The sequence below is a fragment of the Chlorocebus sabaeus genome, chromosome 20, assembly GCF_047675955.1.
Source record: "Chlorocebus sabaeus isolate Y175 chromosome 20, mChlSab1.0.hap1, whole genome shotgun sequence".
Classification (NCBI taxonomy): Eukaryota; Metazoa; Chordata; class Mammalia; order Primates; family Cercopithecidae; genus Chlorocebus; species Chlorocebus sabaeus.
In genome coordinates this window covers 130,103,274-130,123,087 of record NC_132923.1, presented here as the reverse complement: position 1 = coordinate 130,123,087, position 19,814 = coordinate 130,103,274, and the positions used below count along the sequence as shown (strand labels likewise).

Here is a 19,814-nt window from a genome sequence, read left to right as displayed (position 1 = left end):
GATTACAGGCATGTGCCACCACGCCTGGCTAATTTTTTTTGTATTTTTAGTAGAGACGGGATTTCACCGTGTTAGCCAGCATGGTCTCGATCTCCTGACCTCGTGATCTGTCCGCCTTGGCCTCCCAAAATGGAATGTGAATTTTTATAGTTGCTAGGGCAAAGTCTCCGTTAAATGGGTGTAGTGGGTTAAATCGTGACTCCCAAAAGTGATGTCCAAGTCCTAACCCCCAGAACATGAGAAAGAGACCTTATTTGGAGAATGGGTCTTTGCAGATGTAATAAACGATCTTGAGATCATCCTGGATTGAGGATGGACTGTAGCTCCACTGACAGGTGTCCTTTTGAGAAAAAGGTAGAGGGAAATTTGAGACACAGACACAGGGGAGATGGCCATGAGAAGACAGAGGCAGAGATTGGAGTGAAGCAACCACAGGCCAGCAAGTCACCAATACCAGAAGAAGCAAGGAAGGAGTCTGTCCTAGAGTCTTCAAAGGGAGCGTGGATCTGCTGACACCCAGATTTTGGACTTCGGACCTCCAGAGCTGTAAGAAAATAAACTTCTGTTGTTTCAAGCTCCCAAGTTTATTACAGCAGGCTCAGGAAACTGATACTCTGGATGACTTCTGCTCCTCCACCCCATGCCTCTGTATGCTTGGGTTACAGCAGAGAGTGCTTTCCCCTTGGTTGAACAACACTTTTTTTCTTGAGAAAAGAAAAGAAAAGAAAACATAAGGGTAAAGCAGTTTTTGGAAGGGTTACTCAGCCAGCCAGATCATCAGAATCAACTCTGGGAGAAGTGGGCTGTGCCTGGGCCACAAACATCCATCTTAGGGCATTCTGAGAGAGTCATTCTCCCTAACAATAGTTCTGGGCATGGCTCTGTATTTGTCTGTTCTTTTTTTTTTTTTTTTTTTTTGAGATGGATTCTCGCTCTGTCACCCAGGCTGGAGTGCAATGATGCAATCTTGCCTTATTGCAACCTCCACCTCCCAGGTTCAAGCAATTCTCCTGCCTTGGCCTCCCAAGTAGCTGGGACTACAGACATGCACCACCATGCCTGGCTAATTTTTGTATTTTTAGTAGAGACAGGTCTCGAACTCCTTACCTCGTGATCCACCCGCCTCGGCCTCCCAAAGTGCTGTGATTACAGGCATGAGCCACTGCGCCTATCCTCGTCTGTTCTTGCATTGCTGTAAAGAACTACCTGAGACTGGGTCATTTATAAAGAAAGAGGTTAAATTGGCTCACGGTTCCACAGGCTGTACAGGAAGCATGCTTGGGAGGCCTCAGGAAACTTACAATCATGGTGGAAGGCGGAGGGGAAACAGACACATCCCACGTGGCTGTAGCAGGAGGAAGAGAGAGCGAAGCGGGAGGTGCTGCACACTTTCAAACAACCAGATCTCACGAGAACTCACTCACTATCATGAGAACAGCAAGGGGAAGTTTGCCCCCATGATCCAATCACCTCCTGCCAGGCCCCTCTTCCAACATTGAGTATTATAATTTGACATGAGATTTTGGCAGGGCCACAAATCCAAACCATGTCAGGCTCCTTGTTTTTTTTTTTTTTTTTCCATATCTGTCCCTCTACCTGAAGCTCATTTGAAAGCTAGTTTCCATTGCTGCTATTCCTTCCTTACTTTGGTCAGAATCCTCTTTTTGTGGTATCATAAATGGTTTCCATGGAAACAAAAGGTTGGATAGAACAGTGCCAATGTGCATGTAAACTTCAGAATTAAACAAGGGCTGTTGTTTTTGCCTGTCATGGAGTTACGCTCATTCTGAACACGTCACTGGGGACTTTGGAATGTGTATCCATAACTCCCTGATCGTCAACCACATTCCAGCCTGCCTGACTCACGAAGCGTGGAGTGACCCAGGGACATCCCAGCTCCTCATGTCCCACATTCTTCAGGCTTTCTCTTAGTTTTGGCATGTGCATGTAAATGTCAACAGGTGAGGTGAGATTTGCTGTAAAGAAGCAGATGGTCCCACAGGGTAGGCTGTGGGAGAGATGGAAATTCTAGCAGGAGATATCACAGCCAAAGACTAGCAATCTAGGCTTATCATTTGTTTAGTGCGTCAGAACCAGTGAGTGGAGCAGGAAAGGAGACCCAAGGCTATGCGGTTGCCCTCACGACCAGGAGTTTACATTTGCTTCCTGCCAGAACCAAGGACATAGCGGCCGATGTGCACAGACTTTTCCAAGGTTGTTTAGTCATTGGCAAAAACAGGCCTTCACCCAGCCTTGAACTGGGTCCAGGTAACTGAGATGTGCCCCTGGTGGAGGAACCCAGGTGGAGGTTCTGAATCCCTGAAACTCGGCATCTTTACTTTACAAGAGATGCTGCCTGGGAGTTCTTACTTCAAGGTAAGTGGGGTGGCCATATTATCACCCAGACTAGAACACTTTTCAGACTGAGAAGAGCCACTATCAATTATAGGGCAATGGCTAGAATCTGGTCTGTCCCTGGAGAAGAGGGACATCTGACAACCCTATCTTTATTTTATTTTATTTTATTTTATTTTTTTAGATGGAGTCTTGGGAGCACAGTGGCGCGATCTTGGCTCACTGCAACCTCCCTCTCTTGAGTTGAACTGATTCTTCCACCTCAGCCTCTCAAGTAGCTGGGACTACAGGTGCCCGACACCAGGCCCGGCTAATATTTGTATTTTTGTAGACACGGGGTTTCACCATGTTGGCCAGGCTGGTCTCGAACTCCTGACCTCAGGTGATCCACCCGCCTCGGCCTCCCAAAGTGCTGGGATTACAGGCATGAGCCACCGCGCCCAGCCAGCTGTAACCCTATCTTTAGGCCAACTTGAACCCAGCTCCACGGAACTCAGTGTCGAAGTGCCCTGGCTTCATGCCCTGGTTCTGGAGATGGGTGGTGGTGACGGCTGCACAACAATGTGAATGTACTAATGGCCACAGAACTGCACCCTTCACAGTGGCTAAACTAGTACATTTTATGTTATGTCTGTTTTACCCCAGTGAAAACAAACAGCAAACATTCTGATATTCCTTCCAAACCTGCTGCTTCTGCTGACTCCTCGTCTCAATTAATCGCGGCTCTGTCTTCCATTTGCTGAAGGCAGAGAACTTCCTGCTCTCTCAGAGCCCGTACCTGGCACATCAGCGAATCTTGTTGGCACTGCCGTCAAACACATCCATCTAGGATCTCCCTGCACCTCACGCCACCCACCGCGCTAGTCCGTGGATCCCTGTTTCTCTCTTGGATGTAGTAATAGTCACACAGCTGGACTTCTGCCCTGGCACTTCTTCAGCCCCTTGTTAGAGGAATCCTGCTAAATGTTGGATGATTTACTGCCCACCTCCCGCACCCCCACCCCCACACACATAGGAGCTCCACTGGCTCCTCATAACTCTCGGGGTCCCAGCCTGTCTCTGCCATGACCCGAAAGCCCTCCATCATCTGTCTCCCGCCCCTCCCTCACTGACTCTATCAGACATCCTCTCCCTGTTGTCGATGCTGCCTCAGCCCCACAGGCCTCCTTCTGTTCCTCAGACTCCCCAGGGATGCTCCTGCCTCAGGGCCTTTGCCCTGGCTATTCCCTCCCACTACTATGCTCTTCCTGAATCCACATGATTCAATGCCCACTCCCCCATTCTCAGCCTGTCCCCATATCTCAGTGAGCCCTGCCCAGGCCACCCTGGAAAATCTCAGCATCCCAGGCTGGGCGTGGTGGCTCACGCCTGTAATTCCAGCACTTTGGGAGGCCAAGGCAGGCAGATTGCTTGAGCTCAGGAGTTTGAGACCAGCCTGGCCAACATGGCGAAACCCCATTGCTCCTAAAAATACAAAAATTAGCTGGGCATGGTGGTACACGCCTGTAATCACAGCTACTCGGAGGCTGAGGCAGGAGAATCGCTTGAACCTGGGAGGCAGAGGTTGCAGTGAGCCAAGGTTGTGTCACTGCACTCCAACCTGGGCAACAGAGCAAGACTCCATCTAGCACACACACACACAAATCTCAGTATTATCCTCCCAGCACTTCTTATCCTCCTGGCTTCCTTTGTTTTTTTTGTTTTTGTTTTTTTTTCACATTCACACATATGACGATCCAGCATTCTACATATTTTATTTATCTTATTTATTTTCAGTCTTCTCCACTCAAATGTATGATATTTAAGGCAGGGGTTTTAAAATGTCTTGTTCTCGGCCAGGCATGGTGGCTCACACCTGTAATCCTAGCTCTTTGGGAGGCCGAGGCAGGTGGATCACCTGAGGTCAGGAGTTCAAGACCAGCCTGGTCAACATGGCGAAATACCATCTCTACTAATAATACAAAATTAGTCGGGCGTGGTGTCGGGCGCCTGTGATCCCAGCTACTCAGGTGGCTGAAGCAGGAGAATCGCTTGAACCTGGGAGGCAGAGGTTGCAGTGAGCCCAGATTGTGTCACTGCACACCAGCCTGGGTGACAGAGTGAGACTCGTCTCAAAAAAATAAATAAATAAATAAACCAAAAAAAAAAAAAAAAAAAAGTCTTGTTCTCTTTTTTCCTCCAGTGCCCAGATCAGCGCCTGATGTACACTTGGCACACAATAACTACTCTTTTTTTTTTTTTTTTTTCCTGAGACGGAGTCTCGCTCTGTCGCCCGGCTGGAGTACAGTGGCGCGATCTCGGCTCACTGCAAGCTCCGCCTCCCGGGTTCATGCCATTCTCCTGCCTCAGCCTCCCGAGTAGCTGGGACTACAGGCGCCGCCACCACGCCCGGCTAATTTTTTGAAGTTTTTAGTAGAGACGGGGTTTCACTGTGTTAGCCAGGATGGTCTCGATCTCCTGACCTCGTGATCCGCCCGCCTCGGCCTCCCAAAGTGCTGGGGTTACAGGCGTGAGCCACCGCGCCCGGCACAATACCTACTCTTGAAATTCATGAAGGAATCTGGACATTTAGGGGGTTCCTCAGGATCTGCCGCTTTTAGGGAAGATTCACTGCCTGCTGTGTGAGCGGTCGAACCTCTTCATCTGTGCTCAGTCCCCTTGCAACGCTTCTCTAAGGTCAGCCTACATTTCACTTAATTCAGTGGCTCTCCACTGGGGGCGCTCTTCCCCTTGCAGGGGACATTTGGCAATAAATGAATAAATGGGGACATTTTTCGTTCTTACAAGGGAGGGGAGAGGTGTGACTGGCATCTAGCGGGTAGAGGCCTGAGATCCTGCTATTAATAAATACCCTATGTCATGTTCTGGAAAGCTTCCCATAACAAACAATTATCTGGACAGATGTCAACTGTGCCGAGGCTGAGAACCCCTGATCTACCCTGATGGTGTTAGGAATGATCTAGTCTGCATTTATTAAGAGGGAAGTCTTTTGAGGGCTGTTTTGGGTTGAATTGGGTCCCCCCCCCAGTTCATATGTTGAAGGCAAGTCCTATGCCCAGGACCTCAGAATGTGTCTGTATTTGGAGATAGAGCCTTTGAAGTAATTTATTTGAAATCGTTAGGCTGGGCACAGTGGCTCATGCCTGTAGTCCCAGCTACTCGGGAGGCTGAGGCAGGAGAACCAGTTAAACCTGGGAGGTAGAGGTTGCAGTGAGCCAAGATTACACCACTGCACTCTAGCCTGGGCAGCAAGAGTGAAACTTTGTCTCAAAAAAAAAAAAAAAAATAAATAAATAAATCATTAGGGTGGGTCCTAATTCAATATGACTGGTGTCTTTTTTTTGTTTTTTTTTTTTTTGAGATGGAGTCTTGCTCTGTGGCGAGGCTGCAGTGCAGTGGCGTGATCTCGGCTCACTGCAACCTCTACCTCCCAGGTTCAAGCGATTCTTCTGCCTCTGCCTCCCAAGTGACTGGGACTACAGGCACCCGTCACCACACCCAGCTAATTTTTGTGTTTTTAGTAGACATGTGGTTTCACCATGTTGGCCAGAATGGTCTCAATCTCTTTTTTTTTTTTTTTTCCATGTAATTCTTTTAATAAATAAAGCATATTCATGGCTTAGATTTTAAATCACATTTACAGATGAGGGAAAACTTCTAGGCCTAAACAGGTAACAGTCAAGTGACTACTGCTGGAAGGAGTGGTGCGCCACACGCACCTTAATAAGCCTCAAGAGTGGGGACTGCAGGGCCAAACGCCAAACACATCACCTCTAGGCCAGACGGAGAGTGGAGACCCAGGAAGCCCATGCGACCACCATCCGCCCCCTCCCCTAGTGCTGGAGAACCAACTGGACACTGTGTTCCTTTCAGATGAACTGGAGGTGGGTCCTGATCATATTACATGAAGCTTTCCACTACTGTGAACAATTAGGCAAGGCATGAATGACAGGAGGGATATCACTGATAAATACAGAGCAATACTGGGGCAGTAAAGAGGAAGCTACAGAGACATTCGTGTTTCTTCAAATATCAGAAGCTTCCACATCACAGCGGGAGAGCTGAGGATGAGCTCCACCTCCTGAAGGCTCAGTCCAAAAACTTCCTGTTGGCATTTGCACCAAACAAGGCTCCCCGGACTTCTGGCATCATCTGCTGGGCTATGAGATCCAGCCGGCTTTCCAGGGTGTTGGAAACCTTTATTTTACGATCCCCATTATAGATCTCAACTCCACCAGCTATGTCTTCAGGCAGGTAGGACTCCTGGTCAATTTGGACATCAACATCATTTTTGGTGGCAATTTTGTACATAGGGATTGCCTTCTGCACTGCAGCCTTTACCAGAGGGAAATCTTGTTTCCTGCAACGAACAATCATTCGGGGCTCCAGCAACTGGTACAAACCCTAGAGAACCAGTCCATCCAGCAGCACTTGGTACCTGGTTGTATCCTTTACCACCTTGCTGAGTCTCTGTTTTGCTTCATTTAGTAGGTCTGTGATAAGGTCTTCTCTCGCTCTGAGGACTTTGAGTCTCGCTTGATTCATCAAATTGGACATCTGAATTTTCTTCTGCTGCTCAATCTGTTTCTCTTTCTTCTCATAATATTCCATAATCTTTAGTCTTTGGGTTTGCACAAGCCGACCTTTCTCTATGTTGAACTCTTCTTCTGCCTTTGCATCTATTTCTTCTGCTTTCTCATTGGCTTCTTGTTCGATGAAAGCCATCATATGCTTTATCTGCTTTTGCACGTCAGCATCGCTGAGAGCCATGGCGAGAGCAATGCTAGGTCGGTGAGCAGCAGGCTCGAGTTTAAGTTTAAAGGGTGAGGGGAAACAAATGGGCAAAGAGCTCAATCTCTTGACTTCATGATGTGCCTGCCTCGGCCCCCCAAAGTGCTGGGATTACAGGCGTGAGCCACCGTGCCCGGCCTTGGTGTCCTTTTAAAGAGGGGGAAGTTTGGACACAGGTGCACACAGAGGGAAGATGATGTGAAGACACGGGGAGGAGACGGCCACCTTTTGGGCATGATGATGCGTCTTCAAGTTGAGGGATGTCAAGGTAACCTCTGCAAGCTGCAAAGACAAGGAAGGATCCTCCCTTACAGCCACCAAGGAAAGCATGGCCTTGGGGATGCCTGGGTTTAGATTTCAAGCCTCCAGAACAATGAGAGAAGATATATATATATATATTTATTAGAGACAGTCTCTGTCACCCAGACTGGATAGAGTGGCATGATCCTGGCTCACTGCAGCCTTGACCTCCTGGGCTCAAGCAATGCTCCCACCTCAGCCTCCCAAGTAGCAGGGACTACAGGCACATACCACTATGCCTGTAATTTTTGTGTGTGTGTGTGTTTTTTTTTTTTTTTTTTTGCATTTTTCTTGGAGATGGGGGTTTCACTATGTTGCCCAGACTCAAGTGATCCTGGCCTCAAGTGATCCTCCCACCTTGGCCTCCCAAAGTGCTGGGATTAGAGGCATGAACCACTTTGCCCCACTGAGATTTCTGTTGTTTTAAGCCACCCAGACTTTGGTACTTGGTTAGGGCAGCCAGAGCAAACTAATGCCAGGGCAGAGCCAGTGCTAAATCCAAACTTGATACTAATGGGCTCTATACCCTGTGATGATTAAGGTTTCTTGGAAAAAGAAAGGGTCTTACCAGGACGGTGGTTAGACACTCCCAAGGGAGGAGAGGCCAGAATATGTAGTCTGTTGGCCATCATTAGACTCATGACCTGGAGCTGGCCAAGAACACTTGTATACTAAATGTTCAAAGCCACCAGTCATCAAAGCCTTTCATGGGTAAATGACCCCAGCACAAAGTGTTTTTTGCTAATATTAACTTTGGTTCTATTTCAGATCAATAAAGGCAAAAACCAGGAGATCCCATAAATCCCACTGAGCCTGTCATAGCTATCAAATTATACCCAGATAAAGCTTCTAGTGGCTAATGACATGGCCATCACCCAGCGTGGACGTGGGCAGGAGGGGCTCTCCGGAGCATCTGGTCTGCCGTGGAGCCACTTGTCACGGAGTGTCATCTGGAGGCTCTGTGGCTCTAATGGAGGGTGACGCTTTGAACGCGATTATCTCCCCCATAAAAAAATAAATAAATAATAAGGATAATTTAAAAATAAACAAAGATCTGGATTTGCAGACTACTTACTGTCCCAGGACCAAGATTAATGGCCAGTGGCAAGTTTTTGTGAAGATCTTCTGTAGCCTGATTAGCCGTGCTGGGAGTCCAGAGAGATAATGTCTTTTCACATATAAAAGATCCTATTGATTTCCTGTTAGTATTATCCCGAAAATGTGCGGTGTATATCTATGAAGCAGAGACAATCTTCCATCACTTGTTTTATGGGAAGAGAATGGTTATTGTATCTCTTCTCATAAAATATAATCTCTTTTTCTCTTCCAAAATCTACTCGTCCCTCTGGGAATTTCCACTTGTAATCTGTGCAAGTGAATTGATTTTTTTATTTTGTTTTATTTTTTGCATGTGCAATATGCACATATTTTTATATTTGGCTTCTCTACATTTTCTCATTGTTCTCTGGAGTCTGGCTTTTCTAGATTGTTATTTGAGGTTGTTTAAAAATAAGTAAAAAAAAAAAAGAGTCAGTCCCATTGAAACACGCACAGCCATGTACCCGACAGCGGTGGCAGGTTCCTGTGACTGCTCCCACCACGGGACCCCACCTTTCTCCCCCGTCCGGGGCTGGCGTTTTTAAGTTCCTAGGAGGGCTTCGGAGGCAGTAAGAGGTTGTCCAGTGGGTTCCAATAGGATGCAGATGCAAAATACCAAGTCACTGAATGAAGGAAGTGCTCTTCCTGCTGACTGGGGTTCTCAGCGTTATGTCTGGGCATTTCTTCAGGATCAATTAAGACGCAAGGGCAGAGTCCTGCATATTTAAATACTGTGCCCTGAGTAGTGGCTTCCTAAGCTAATGAGTTTGGCTGAGAAGACCCCAGCAATGCAGTCCTGTCCAGATCTTAAATAGAAAGCTTTGCAAACGGGAGCTCCAGCGATGAAGCTAGTCCTTGTGGTTCTGCCTGCACCTCTTTATTAAGGCAGCTCCTCCTCAATTCTCCTACCTACAACCGCCCCACACTTTGAGATCCAACCCCTCTACAAGCCTCTTCCACACTTTCCGCCTGCCACTGGTTTCTCTCCCTTCCCTGAGCTCTTGCAGTAGTTAGGGATTGTACCATCCCGGTCAGCATTTAATTACAACCACCTTTCTTTGCTCTCCACTTACTGCACCTGTGCTATTTTACAGCGCTATGTGCCGGGTCTTCTAGATTCACCTTGTTCTCACTCCTTCCGCTTCCATGCTATGCCTGGGGCCTATCAAATTTATTTTGCATGATTGACAGATGATTTTTAAATATATATATATAATGGTTATATTATATCGCATAAACATATAGTATAAATTATAACATAAGTATGTTATATTAACATATACAGGATATATTATAACATGAATATATAAGGTAAATATAAATCTTGATGCTATGGTTCCCCGAATTCATATGATTCATATGAATTGTAACCCCTAGTACCTCAGATTGTGACTCTATTTGGAGACAGGGTCTTTCAAGAGGTAATTAAGTTAAAATGAGGCCATTAGGGTGGACTCTAATCCCACACGACCGCTGTCTTCATAAGAAGAGATTAGGGCTGGGCAAGGTGGTTCATGCTTGTAATCCCAGCATTTGGGAGGCCAAGGTGGGAGGATCACCTGAGGCCAGGAGTTTGAGAACAGCCCGGCCAATATGAAGAAACCCCGTCTCTACTAAAAGTACAAACGTTAGCTGGGTGTGGTGGTGCGCACCTGTAGTCCCAGCTGCTCAGGAGGCTGAGGCAGGGGAATCACTGGAACCCGGAGGCGGAGGTTGAAGTGAGCTGAGATCATGCCACTGCACTCCAGCCTGGCAGACAGAGTGAGACCCTGTCTCAAAATAACAACAACAAAAACCAAAAACCAAAACAATAAAAAGGGATTCTGTGGGGTGGCAATGAGGCCGGAGAACACTGACGTTCTATCCCAGATATAATGACAACAAAAAGTCCAAAAAAGTCACACAAAGCTAATGGTCCTTGCTCAGGAAACACTTAAGCCAGCAGAACCCATAACGCTTTTATCTAGACTTCCTAGAACTGTACTCATTGCTAGGGATAAACTCAATTATCAAAACTCATTGACTCTGAAATGTAACTTGCATATACTGCTGCCCGTTCCAATTCATCAGATAGGCAGCTGTTCCATGGTTAATGTAATCACTCCTTGCCACGTTATTAATCTGTTTTCTAAGTATGAAAGGATGACAGCGTGGGTTCTCTGATGCAGATGTGGACATTTGCCAGGTCACATCTGGCCAGGGGTTTGTCACACCACGACTTCATGAGGAAATCAATTCCCGTTTTCTTCAGCTGACCTTAGGGCCATCTTCACAGTCTTGATTTTCTAGATTGTAATATAAATATTAAATTTCAGCCCATATGATTTATACAGTGCTGTTTCTTTTCTTTCTTTTTTTTTTTTTTTTTTTGAGACGGAGTCTTGCTCTGTCGCCCAGGCTGGAGTACGGTGGCGCGATCTCTGCTCACTGCAAGCTCCGCCTCCCAGGTTCACGCCCTTCTCCTGCCTTAGTCTCCCGAGTAACTGGGACTATAGGCGCGCGCCACCACGCCTGGCTAATTTTTTGTATTTTTTCAGTAGAGACGGGGTTTCACCGTGTTAGCCAGGATGGTCTCGATCTCCTGAACTCGTGATTCGCCTGCCTTGGCCTCCCAAAGTGCTGGGATTACAGGCGTGAGCCACCGCACCCGGCCACCTATGTGCTATTTCTTTCAGAAGTTAACAGCACATAGTGCATGTTCACAAGGTCCCCACAAGCAACAAGGGGAAGGTCTATAACTCTGTCCAGCTTTTGGGTATAGAGACATTCATAGAAAGAGGAAGAGCTGGGCATAAAGTCCTATTCATCCACTCCTAGGGTTGCAGGTTACTCTCCAAGCCACATTAGCAGAAATGCCACTGGGCCAGGGCTAATCGCCAAGCAATCACACCCCAGGCCTTCGCTGGGGTCTTGTGCATGGTACATGTCTCTCCTAAGTCTGTGAGAATTAAGCTAAAGTCCAGGTGGGCATGGTGGCGCATGTCTGTAGTCCCAGCTACTAGGGAGGCTGAAGCAGAAGGATTGCTTGAGCTGGGGAAATGGAGGCTGTGGTGAGCTATGATTGCACCACTGCACTACAGCCTGGGCGACAGAGTGAAATACACACACACACACACACACACACACACACACACACACACAGCTAAAGTCCTGCAAAGTTTAGCACGAATTTCCTTGGACCTTTTTTGCTTCAGAGGCCTGGGCAGAGGGTTCCCCAAACACGGGACTTTACTGCTTTCTTAAATGTGCCTTTCAATATTCAACATCAATCTGTGAATCCACAGTGGATTTAAAAAAAATTTAATTTTGACCAGGTGCAGTGGCTCATGCCTGTAGGGAGGCCAAGGTGGGTAGATCATGAGGTCAGAAGTTCGAGACCAACCTGACCAACATGGTGAAACCTCGTCTCTGCTAAATTTGCTGGGCGTGGTGGCACGCACCTGTAATCCCAGCTACTCAGGAGGCTGAAGCAGGAAAATCGCTTGAACCTGTTTTTTTGTTTTTTTTTTTTTTTCTTTTTTTCCTTTTTTTTTTTTTTTTTTTGCGAGGGAGTCTCGCTCTGTCCCCCAGGCTGCAGTGGAGTGGTGCTATCTTGGCTCGCTACAATCTCCACCTTCCGGGTTCAAGCGATTCTCCTGCCTCAGCCTCTGAGTAGCTGGGATTACAGGCGCACGCCACCATGCTAATGTTTTTGTATTTTTAGTAGAGATGGGGTTTCACCATGTTGGGCAGGCTGGTTTCGAACTCCTGACCTCAGACGATCCGCCTGCCTCGGCCTCCCAAAGTGCTGGGATTATAGGAATGAGCCACCATGCCTGGCCTTAAAAACTTTGTTTTTTGAAACAGGGTCTCACTCTGTCACCCAGACTGGAGTGCTGGGGTGCGATCATAGCTCACTGCAGCCTTGAACTGCCAATCTCAAACAATCCTACCACCTCAGTATCCCAAGTAGCTGTTACTACAGGCATATTACCATACCTGTAAATTTTTTTTATTATTTTTTTTTAAGACGGAGTCTTGCTCTGTCACCCAGGCTGGAGTGCGGTGGCACGATCTCTGCTCACTGCAAGCTCCGCCTCCCGGGTTCACACCATTCTCCTGCCTCAGCCTCCCAACTAGCTGAGACTACAGGCACCCACCACCACGCCCGGCTGATTTTTTGTATTTTTAGTAGAGACGGGATTTCACCATGTTAGCCAGGATGGTCTCGATCTCCTGACCTCATAATCCGCCCATCTCGGCCTCCCAAAGTGTAAACATTTTTTTTGCAGGCCAGTTGTGGTGGCTCATGTCTGTAATCCCAGTACTTTGGGAGGCCGAGGCGGACAGATGACCTGAGGTCAGGAGTTCAAGTCCAGCCTGGCCAACATGGTGACACCTTGTCTCTACTAAAAATACAAAAATTAGCTGGGAGTCGTGGTGCATGCCTGTAGTCCCAGCTGCTCAGGAGGCTGAGGCAGGAAAATCGCTTGAACCTGGGAGGGGGAGGTTGGGTGACAGAGTGAGACCCTGTCTCAAAAACAAAATTTTTTTTTTTTTGAGACTCCTGGTCTCAAGCAATCTTCCCACTTTGGCCTCCCAAAGTGTTGGGATTACACACATGGGCCAGTGGATATACTAAATGCCCATGAGACAAATGAATCAAGAAAGTGAGGCTAAATTTTCCCCATCAAAATATGCAAGCTCTTCCTCATTACATGACTCCTGCCTGTCCCTCAACCTGCCAACACACACTAAGATTTTGGTACTCAGATCCTTATCTATTTTCGGAGAAAAAGGTGATTCCCTTGGAATCCTGAAACAGATGGATGTTGTGTTGAAATGTGGGTCTCCTGCTTCTCTGAAGGTACAATTCTTTTTCTTGGAAGGTTCCATAACTAGATTAATGAGTCACTATCATCTAGTCTGATTATCTGTTTCATCAGAGATTTGTCATAGATTTCCTATGTTTCTGATTAGTTACCATGGATATTGCTTTTGTTATCACGGTTCTCAGTAACCAAAGGCTTCACTTTTGTGGGCTTCACCCACTATAAAAATTAATCTGTGCAAAGCTCTCAGGATATACCTTGTTTGTTTGTTTTTAATTCTTTGTAATAAAGATGGAAAGATTGCAGGTCCGGGATAGTGGTAAGGAGGGGAGCTGAAATAAATTTCCATATGCTTGTTCATTATCAAACATTTGCATCTCATCTTCAACTCCAAGCATACATTTCCAGTGTGGTTTATGCTTTGGAGACATTTGGCTCTGAGGGTGCTGGGGTTTGGAGACAATCATTTCCTTCCTCCTCCTCTCATGCTCATCTCATCGCAGTAGAATTACTTGCTTTGCTGTCTTCTTTCTTCCCTCAATAATACTGTGGATTCAAGTTATCATTGTCTCCCCAAAGTGACTCAGGGCACAGAGAGTTCTCAACATGTGTTCAGCGAATGAATGGCTCTTTTCTTGTATTTCTCTCCTCTTACTCAGCTGAAAAGTGCAATTACATCTAAGATCCCTGTTTAAGACAGAACTCTTCTGGTTGTAAGAAAAACCAAAAGACATTCAAGGAACGGGAGACTGGTGGGTGAAGAAGGAGATACCCAGGCACAGGAGCCCAGGAAAAGCCGGACAGGCGAATTGAAGTCTTACAGCCGCAAAAGGACACTTCTGGACCCAGGGTTGCCCCAGGGGCCGCGGGAGCAGGAGTGTGTGGGTTTCCCTCGGGTATTCTGCCCTTGACACAGTCATGGGCTCCTTCAGGCCTCCTGTTCCCTGCTCTCTCCTGCTGTGTCTCGCCTGTCAGTCTACATCTACTTTATACACTCATCCAATCCACATTTTTTCTCCCTCATAGCTTCAGTTGCACAGGGCCCTCTGTGGCCTCTCTCTCTTCTTTCTATGTTACAATGTTTAAAGGTCAACTTTTTTTCCCCCAAGTTTTATTTTAGATTTGGAGGTACCTGTGCAGGTTTGTTACACTGGAATATTGTGTGATGCTGAGGTTTGGGGTACAATGGATCCCATCACCCAGGGGGTGAGCATATTACCCAGTAGTTAGTTTTTCAACCCTGTCCCCCTCCTTCTCCTCTCTACTCCTCTCTAGGAGTCCCCAGTGTCTTTTTTCTTTTCTTTTCTTTTTTTAGACAGGCTCACTCTGTTGCCCAGGCTGGAGTGCAGTGGCATTCTGGCTAACTTCCCAGGCTCAAGTGATCCTCCCACCTCAGCCTCCCTAGTAGCTGGGACCACAGGCATGCACCATCATGCCTGGCTCATTTTTTTAAAAAAAATTTTTAGTAGAGACAAGGTCTTGCTATGTTGCCCAGGCTGGTCTTGGTCTCCTCAGGTCAAGTAATCCTCCCACCTCCACTCATCAAAGGTCTGGGACTACTGATGTGAGCCAACAGGCCCGGCCCCTCAGGGTGTATTGCTGGCCTCTTTATGTCCCTGAGTACCCAAATTTTAGCTCTCACTTATAAGTAAGAACATGTGATATTTGGTTTTCTGTTCCTTCGTTAATTTGCTTAGGATGATGGCCTCCAGCTGCATCTCTGTTGCTGCAAAAGATATGATTTTGGAAGACGGAACCCTTGAGGTCAGGAGTTCGAGACCAGCCTGGTCAACATGGTGAAACCCCATCTCTACCAACAATACAAAAAAATAGCCAGGCATGGTGGTGTACGCCTGTAATCCCAGCTACTCGGGAGGCTGAGGCAGGAGGATCACTTGAACCAGGGAGGTGGAGGCTGCAGTGAGCCAAGATTGTGCCACTGCACTCCAGCTGGGTGACAGAGTGAGACTCCATTAAAAAAAAAAAAAAAAAAAAAGACATGATTTTGTTCTTTTTCATGGCTGCGAATGTCAACTTTTAACATTACCTGCCCCATTCTCTCAAGCTTATGGTTTCTTCCTTCAAATGCCCCAGGCAAGAAGCTGATTGGTCCAGCTCTTTTTTTTTTTTTTTTTTTTTTTTTTTTAGACGGAGTCTCACTCTATTGCCTAGGCTGGAGGGCGGTGGCACAATCTCCGTTCACTGCAACCTCCTCCACCTCCTGGGTTCAAGTGATTCTCCTGCCTTAGCCTCCAGAGTAGTTGGGACCACAGGTGTGTGCCACCACATCCGGCTAATTTTTGTATTTTTAGTAGAGACGGGTTTCACCATGTTGGCCAGGCTGGTCTTGAACTCCTCACCTCAAGTGATCCCCCCTCCTCAGCCTCCCAAAATGCTGGGATTACAGGCATGAACCACTAGGTCCAGCTACCTCATCTTTCTAAACCAGGATGATGCACAGTCCCTGGATTGGCTGTTCTAGGTCAGGGGGACCCACAGTCCTATCAAATATGGGTAAGGGTCAATGTCATATGCTGTGAAATACAGCTGCCCATAGACAGTTTTCACCAAAGGATAGGCGGGGCACGGGGACTGTCATTGAGAGTGGTCAGCAGCACTCTGCATTGAGCAGCAGCAATGTGGTGCAGTGGTTTGACCCCAGCTGGGTGGGGACGGGCTGCTGAAGCCCATCAAGCTAATTCCACTCCTTCCCCTTGCTTGTTCTTGGTCAGAGAATCTGAGGTTGGCCAGCAAGTAGCATTCCTGTGTGACAGGGAGTGGTTCACGGATGGCTCTGCAGATCAGTTTGATGTTTTCTCGAGGGCATTGTTGGGAAGGAAATGTCCTTGTTTGTAAGGAACGGCCTTAGGGAGAAGTGATCTCTCTTCCTTCGGACACTGCTGTGCACAAATAAATGGGAGAGCCCCAAGCTGCTGCAGCTATTCTCGCTTCTGCCCCAAGGATGACATCACTAGCTCAAGAGGGCAGGACTCAGAGCATGGCAGGGAAACTGAGGCAGAGCCAGTGGATTAGCTAGGTCCGAAAGCCCACCCTTTCTCTTGGCCTCCAGTCATTTGATCCAACAACTGTCCTTATTGTTTAAGCCAGTTTTGGGCTTTTGTGATTTGCAGCTGAAAGCATGGCTGGGAGTAGGGGGCGGGCTGGGTAAGGGGTGCCTGTGGGCCTGGCAGGGAATGTATAGGGTATGATTTCAACTGTTGAATTCTGAATATTATGCAGGGGGTAGGCCAGCTTCAGAAGCAGCCAGCTGGGAAGTCACAGAGGGCCCAGTACTTGGCTTAATGTTTTGCTGTCTTAAAATTCCTATTAATTTTTTTTTTTTTTTTTTTTTTCAGAGATGGGCTCCAGCTCTGTTGTCCTGCCTGGAGAGCAGTGGTGCAATCATAGCTCACTACAGCCTCAAACTCCCGGGTTCAAGCAATCCTCTTGCCTCAGCCTCCCAAGTAGCTGGGACTACAGGCGCACACCATCATAGATGGCTAATTTATTTACTTTGCAGAGATCGGGTCTCAGTATGTTGTACTGGCTTCTCTTGAACTTGAACTCCTAGGCTCCAGTGATCCTCTGACCTTGGCCTCCCAAAGTGCTGGGATTATAGGTGTGAGCCACCATATCCAGTTATACATTTTTAACAAGGGGCCTGCATTTTCATTTTGCACCAGGCCCTACAAATCCTGTAGACAGTTTCAGGCAGGTGACAGAGCATTTAGAAAAGGAGTGTGTAAACTGTAAAGCACTACACAAAAGCATCCTGTCCTTCTCTCCAGGGACAAAAGATACTATGTGAGCCTCCCATGCCTAGTTTCATGGGTCTTCCTGCCAGCAAACCTCCCATCCACACGCTCCAACTGTCTGCTGCCTGACCTCCGAAGGCCTGCACAGACAGCAGGTCAGCTCCGACCCACTGTGTTCCCATAGGAACGTGGAGAGATAGGTAGATAATTCATCATCCATTGAAGTTTGTTTTCCGTTTTTGGAAGTTTTGGGAAGTATAAGACCAAAGTTAAACTATTTAATTAACAGCTAAACAAATGAGTAAAGCAAACACACACACACACACACACACACACACACGAACTACTATGTTTGCTGGGCCTGAATTAAAATCTATTGGTCTGGGCCAGCCATGGTGGCTCACGCCTGTGATCCTAGCACTGTGGGAGGCCGAGGCAGGCGAATCACCTGAGGTTAGGAGTTCAAGACCAGCCTAGCCAACTTGGTGAAATACCATCTCTACTAAAAATACAAAAATTAGCTGGGCGTGGTGGCTCATGCCTGTAGTTCCAGCTACTCGGGAGGCTGAGGCATGAGAATCACTCGAACCTGAGAGGCAGAGGTGGCAGTGAGCCGAGATCACGCCACGGCATTCCAGCCTGGTGACAGAGCGTGACTCTGTCTCAAAAATCTATTGCTCTGTTCGGAATCTTCCTCTGCCTTTTAGGGACCTACTTTAGACTCATGGGCCCGACTATCCTACCTTTATCCTTGTGTGCATGTGCTTTTCCCCACTGAACATGGCTCCTGTGTCACAGGTGAAAAGAATGGCTGTCTGATTCAGCCTGTCCCTTCATCCTGCGAATGTGGTTCCTGTGAGTGTTACTTTGGAGATAATGAATGCATCCCATTTAGTGCAAAAATATACCTTGTCACCAGTCACATGGCAAATGTAACCATAAAAAGTTTAAAATGCTATTATTTAAAATTTATTTTCTCATAAAAATTGGTTCCTGAAATGATCATAATTTGAAGAACTGACTTCATAGTAGTAATACATTGTGCCTGGGCCCATGTCTAAGGCTGGTAATCCCGGAGCCAAGGGGAAGATCTCAGTCCTGGTTAGGACTGAGTAGCCTCGGTCCCTACCACCCCCTCCTTTACGGAACCTCAAGTCAACTCTGTGTCTGTTTCATTTGCATCAACCCAAAATTGTGACTGCAGATGAGCCCATTTTACACTATTGCCTCCCCATTTCCAAAATGGCTTTTTTTTTTTTTTTTGAGACAGGGTCTCGCTGTTGCCCAGGTTGAAGTGCAGTGCTGTGATCTCAGCTCACTGCAACCTTTGCCTCCCAGGCTCAAGTGATCCTCCCACCTCAGCCTCCAAAGTAGCTGGGACTACAAATAGGCATGCACCATTATGCCTGGCTAATTTTTTTTTTTTTTTTTTTTTTTTTAGAGAAGGGGTTTCATTAAGTTGGCCAGAGTGACCTCAAACTCCTGGGCTCAAGCAATTCTCTTGTCTTAGTGTCCTGAGTAGCTGAGACTACAGGTGCACACCACCATGCCTGGCTAATTTTATTTTATCTAATTTTTTCGTAGAGACGAGGTCTTGCCACATCATTGCCCAGGCTGGTCTTGAACTCCGAGGCTCAAGTGATTTTCCTGCCTCGGCCTCCTAAAGTGCTGGGATTGCAGGTGTGAGCCATGATGTCTGGCCTCAAATGGCATTTTGTGTGTGTGTGTGTGTGTGTGTGTGTGAAGTTTGCAGGTTTAGAGACTTTTCTCCCAGTGGACTTTAGTTTTCTTAGGTAAAGGAAAGGGCATGATGCTGGCTGGAATCCTCAGGATGAATGTCCCCTTTGTGCTTCATCAGTGGTTCCTGATCTTACTTTGGGGACCCCTCCTTCCCCTACTCCAGCGATTGTCCAACCTGAGAGTCATCGAAGTATGTGGATTTAGGAGGTCTGTGGTCACCATTTAGCGATCAGCCATGGTATGAGAAATCTCCATTGCTCTGGTGCAGGGGAGGGTGGGGGCGCCCCGATAGAGCGGCACCTATATTCCTGACAGTAATAAACACGCTTGTCCCTGCTATGCATGACACGGTGCAAGCCTGCTAACAACTGCAGCTTAAGGAGAGCAGGGTTCTGTGCTGGGAACCCTACAGATGCATAATTTCTTTTCTCTTTTTGACCCTATGCTCCAAGATGCATAATTTCATTATTATTATTATTATTTTTGAGACAGAGCCCAGGCTGGAGTGCAGTGGCACCATCTTAGCTCACTGCAACCCTTCTCCTCCTGGGTTCAGGTGATTCTCCTGCCTCAGCCTTCTGAGTAGCTGGGATTATAGGTGCCCGCCACCAAGTCTGGCTAATTTTTGTATTTTTAGTAGAGATGGGGTTTCACCATGTTGGCCCAGGCTGGTCTTAAACTCCTGACCTCAAGTGATCCACCCACCTCGACCTCCCAAAGTGATGGGATTACAGTTGTGAGCCACTGCCCGCTGCCAATTTCATTAATCTTTGTAACTATCCTGTGGGAAAGTATATGCATTTCCTACTCCTGTTGTAACCAATCATCACAAACATAGTGCCCTAAAACAACACATCCATTTATTATCTTACAGTTATGGAGGAAACGGATCTTACTGGACCAAAATGAAGGCATTGGCAGAGCTGCGTTCCTGCTCTAGGCTCTGTAGGAGAATCCCTTTCCT

General features: G+C 47.1%; 1 long non-coding RNA gene and 1 pseudogene across 2 annotated transcripts; one reads left to right on the top strand and one right to left on the bottom strand.

The window, feature by feature from the left end:
• Window positions 1-1,855: 1,855 nt before the first annotated feature.
• Window positions 1,856-8,516, top strand: LOC103225679 (uncharacterized). Of its 2 annotated transcripts, none has more exons than XR_005235746.2 (2): window positions 1,856-1,961; window positions 8,215-8,516. It is a non-coding gene; the product is annotated as an uncharacterized lncRNA (long non-coding RNA). The 2 variants fall into 2 exon arrangements; XR_005235747.2 differs by lacking the exon at window positions 1,856-1,961 and adding an exon at window positions 4,946-5,031.
• Window positions 5,921-7,221, bottom strand: LOC103225677 (V-type proton ATPase subunit E 1 pseudogene; annotated as a pseudogene).
• Window positions 8,517-19,814: the final 11,298 nt, after the last annotated feature.